We start from the raw sequence: 5004 nt of genomic DNA, 5'->3' as shown, positions 1-5004 counted from the left end.
CCTGTCTCCTTTGGGGTTTACTTTTTGTAAATCTTCAGGGTAAAAAGATCCAGTAACTGTCTCATCCTCGTAATCTTTTAATCAGTATACAGGTCTCTGGCTCCTGGTTAAGGCTTCATCCACTATAAATATCTCATTGGTAAACGTCTGTTCACAACCTTTTTCAAAAGCTCCTTTGGTTTTAGAGAGTCTCACGTGGTCGCCTTTTCTAAAGGGGGCAACAACCGGTTTTATTTTAAAACCATCTCTATCAACCAGTTTCCATATCTTCAGAGAATTGGAAGGGTTAACATCAGCGGGTCTGGTACGTAGAGTTCTGTAAAAGCTCTGGTTGTAACTCTTCATAAAGTCAGGTAACAGGTCAAGGTGGCGAAAGGCGTTATGGGCTGTAAAATATCGCCACATCCTCCGCATCTTTTTCAAGTTCTGTTAAATCGCTCCACAACCCCTGCTTTGACTTCATTATCAGTAACAAAAAGCGTTAACGCTGTGCCATTTCAACAATCTGCTAAAAGGTCTGTTTCAAAATTCTTTCCACCGATTAGTTTGTCATTTTTGAGGCACGCGACCTTGGCTAAAAATAGCTTTAAAGGCCTTGGATACCTCACCACTCATCTTGTCTTTTAGGCCTAAGGCCCAGGCATATTTGGATAGAACGTCTATCACTGTTAAGATGTACTTAAAACCGCTGTTGTGTTTGGAGAACCAGTGCATACGGACCAAATCTGCCTGCCATTGCGCGTCCACATCTGAAAGAACGGTCTTGGTTCTTTTAAAACGTATTCGAGCTGGTTTGTGTAAAGTGTAAGCATCCTGGTGTGAAAGCCAAGCTCCTACCTGTCTTCTATTTAAAGTTTTATGATGCTTTTTGGCCACTTGAAAAAGAAGATTGACCCCGTCAAAGCCCCCAACTTTCCTGGGGGTTTAACAGATTTTCTTTAACAGAGCCGTCTGTGGAGACATGACTCTTCCTGGGACCGTCTTTTATGAACACAAGTATGGAGGGGGACACGTTCATTCTGACACATTTAAATAAGTTTTATTAATCGCCTGGTTTAACACAATCTTTTACAGCCGCCTGAAACAAAGGACGCCATGACCCCTACCATGAGGGAGTCTGAGCTGGTTCATTCTTCCAATTTTGTCCTTTTCTGGATTTTCCTCTTGAGATCTGGGTCTCAGACAGGAGCAAAAACAGCTGATGCGTGATGGATTTACTCCCACAGGGCTACCGATGTGCAACTTCTCAAAGGCCTCTAGAAAGGCATTGTCGAGCTGTTGAGAGATTTTCAGACAAAAAACAGTGTAAGCACCCCACTGCCTGTTTTTAGATTTATGCAATGCCAGGTCGATTCCGAACCCCATTACACCCCCATGATCGACAGTCGCTTCTTAATCATTCATTTACCTGAGCGCCATCTTTCCCGTTCACCTTGTGACTCCCCCAAGCCACAATCGCCTTCCAACATTAGGGCATGGACAATGAGAGGCTGTCACACTCACTGGGGTGCCTCACAAAGGTTTGGATTTTGGGGTCAGGTTCCGACGTAGCCATCAACGGTTGAGTCAAATGGCCCTCCTCGGAACTGTCACTGCTGTAGCGCTTTCTCCACACAACTCCAAAGGTCCTCGGAGCTAAAACAAAATCTGAAGGTCTCACGGGGGTGGTAAAGGAGGCCATGTTTCCTCTCAGCCTTTCCACAATTTCTAAAACATGTCTTCTTGGTAAGAGATGGCTTCCTCTGCCCAGCGCTGGGACTTATGGGGTGATGGTGCTGCACTATGATTGGCAGAGGGCGTTGGGAGGAGTTCTTAGAGGGGTCACATGACCCTCTTCTGGACGGTTCACCCAATCCGAGAACCTGCCCCATTTTGGTCAAATCTCTTCTCGGGGCAGTCCTCTGCAGCCGAAACCAATCGCGATTGGTAGAAGGTGGTGGGAGAAGTTCTTAGAGGGGTCACACGAAGCACTTCCAGACGGGTCACCCCACCCCGGAACTCCCCCCAGTTGGTCAAACCTCCTCTCGGGGTGGTTTCCAGTGGCTGAAACCCCTCCTGATTGGTAGAGGGCGGTGGGAGGAATTCTTAGAGGGATCACACAAACCACTTCCAGACAGATCACCCCACCCCGGAACTCCCCATGATTGGTCAAACCTCCTCTCGGGGTGGTTTCCAGTGGCTGAAACCCCTCCTGATTGGTAGAGGGTGGTGGGAGGAATTCTTAGAGGGGTCACACGAACCACTTCCAGACAGATCACCCCACCCCGGGGCTCCCCATGATTGGTCAAACCTCCTCTCGGGGTGGTTACCAGTGGCTGAAACCCCTCCTGATTGGTAGAGGGTGGTGGGAGGAATTCTTAGAGGGGTCACACGAACCACTTCCAGACAGGTCATCCTGCCCCGGAACTCCCCCTGATTGGTCAAATGTTCTCTTGGGGCGTTCCTATCAGGGCGAAACCCATCCCGATTGGTAGAGGACAATGGGAGGAGTTCTTAGAGGGGTCACATGACACACCTTGCTTCCGGTCATTTGTCCGCCTTGACCCTGGAAGAAATACCTCATGGCTTGGGACTTCCAGTGACCGGTGGGCAAGGCTTACGAGGGCCAAGGGTGGGGTTAACGTTTGATTGACGGTAGGGCCCTTATACTACTGGAGCGCCTTCTTCTGTTTGTCTCCGTTCCGCTTCAGTCCCCAAGCACTCGGCCAGGACAGATGTCACTTATGACCTCCGTTGCCACCAGCTGGACAGAGGGACTTGGGTCTTTCTTGAGGACCTGGAGAGCTGAAATGACACACGACAACATGTTAGTATACAGACTGTCAAATCACAGCTAAGCGTGATCACAGAATCTTGAAGTACCAGAGCAGAATGATCACATGGTAAAATGTGAAACTAGGCTCAGTCCTTCTATTGGGGTGGAAAATACATGAGAGATGAATATGCCTCACTTTTCATATTGTCACCTGTGCTGGAAATAGCTGGAGACTTACTACCTCTGAATACCACGCTACAGAAGCTCTCCAATACAAAGAAAGCTTTAGCTTCCTCCATTGCCTCCCTTCCATGCTCCCAACAAGCGGGGAGACCCTGACTCGACCAGAAAGTCATCCACTCTGCTGTAAATGGAAGAAGGTCCATTGTTTCAATAACTTCCACTTTTAAGTTTATTTTCCATCTCTATTCAGGAGCCACTGTCTGAGCTCCAATCACAGAGTGGGAGTCCACAGAGAGCCAATAAAGCCCAAAGAGTGGATAACACTGGCTGCGGAGGGGGCCTTGCCAGGACAACCAGGAGATGCACGGACTCACATCACACCCTCTGCAGCTTCCTCCTTCAGGGGAAATTAAAGCTGACTTTCTACTGGGCAAGAGTGAATTTGTCCTTTGACGTGTGGCTGATGCACTTTGCACCAGTGCTATCGGTTACAGCTGCTTGTCAGCTAAATTCCTTTAGAACTCACGGATGAGCAGAACTTCAGCTGTATTTATTACTTACACATCAGCAGATGTTCCAGGTCCAGCCATTTCATACGCTGCCTGTCTGTGTGTTCCAGGATGATGCCTAAATACACAATGGAAAACAAACAACAACAATAAAACCTTCCCTTGTTGAGTGCAAAGTGATATTAGCAGCCCCTAGACAGGTCTTTGGCCTCTCCTACTGTGGGCCTAAGGGTGAGCTGTGGGCAAGAGGATGCTAGTGCAGTTTAGAGTCCACACTGAAGAGAATGAGAAAGACTTTTTTTTTAAAGAATGTTTACACAAAACCCATTTGCTTTAAAGAGTCTGTGTTCCTCTTGCCACTGCTGTCAGTCATTGGAGACATGCTAAGCTAGTGTCTTGGTCTAGTGGTCTGAGCAAAGGACTGGGGCCAGGAATAAGTGAGTTCTAAGCAGGGATCCCACAAGGTGACTGATAGGTGAGACTTAGGGCACAACGCCTGCCTGTCTCACCTGGGTATGCTTGGGAGAAGAGGGCACAGGGCCAAAGCGGAGGAACCTTTTGCCTCCTTGACAAGGTGGTGTGGCCAGGAACCTGAAACAGCAGGCGCTGAGGGCAGGTGGGCTGCATGCCTCCCAATGATGAAGTAGTAGTGAAGAGCACTGAGCAACACTGTGGGTGGGTCTGCACTTTGAGCGAGGGAGATCCCTCCCAGTTCAATGGGACAGGCCCACTCTAGCTCGGACAGCGCTCGCATGCTAAAATTAGAATGTAGCTAAAGCAGCACGAGCAGTGGGAGGAGCTAGCCACCTTGAGAATCGACTTTGGGGTTTGGATGGGATCATACTTGGGGTGGTTAAACTTCCTGCTGCTCCTGCCATCGCAGCTACTCTCTATTTTTAGCACTCAGGGCTAGTGCGGGTATGTCTCATCAAGCTGGGAATTAGACCCCCAGTTCCAAGTGTAAACATGCCCTACGAGACAGTGTCCCAGCCTTTACAACTAAATGACTGCACCATGCTTTCCCTGCAACAATCCCAAAGCACTTTATAGCAAGTCATGATTTCCTCCGACCACCACACTGGAGAGGTAGGGATATTAACATCCCCATTTATGTATGGGAAGCTGAGGCACAGAGAGATTAATGGCTGCACAGTGGGATTTTTTTCTCTCTCCCTCAATGGGAATACCAAAAGGGACACTGGGCATCATCTCTCACCAGCTAACTTGGCTGCAACTGCCCGCATCTCTTCCCAGCTGCTACAGAAGTACGTGATGGTGCTTTTGTACAAGTTCTCCAGCAGCTCGGCATTCTCTTTGGCCTAGAGGAAATCAGGGACACATGAGCTCTCTCTGGCTAGAAGTGCCCTTTGACTGCCAGCACATGCTTTTACGAGCCACAGGTAAATCAGAGAAAGAACAGGTGACTGGGTGGACGTGGGAAAAATGGGGATCTGTGGCAGATTTACATTTTCCATCACCCTCAGTCATATATCCCACTCTGACCGTTATTTCCATTACCCATCACACATCTCTACACCACCACACGCCACTCCAGTC

General features: G+C 48.7%; 1 long non-coding RNA gene across 1 annotated transcript; it reads right to left on the bottom strand.

The window, feature by feature from the left end:
• Window positions 1-2574: 2574 nt before the first annotated feature.
• LOC142070254 (uncharacterized) lies at window positions 2575-4738 on the bottom strand. The gene is made up of 3 exons (XR_012666226.1): window positions 4664-4738; window positions 3500-3565; window positions 2575-2784 (listed from the first exon to the last, which is right to left on the bottom strand). It is a non-coding gene; the product is annotated as an uncharacterized LOC142070254 (long non-coding RNA).
• Window positions 4739-5004: the final 266 nt, after the last annotated feature.

This window comes from Caretta caretta, chromosome 28 (genome assembly GCF_965140235.1).
Source record: "Caretta caretta isolate rCarCar2 chromosome 28, rCarCar1.hap1, whole genome shotgun sequence".
Taxonomy (NCBI): Eukaryota; Metazoa; Chordata; order Testudines; family Cheloniidae; genus Caretta; species Caretta caretta.
This window is presented reverse-complemented; position numbering and strand designations above follow the sequence as displayed.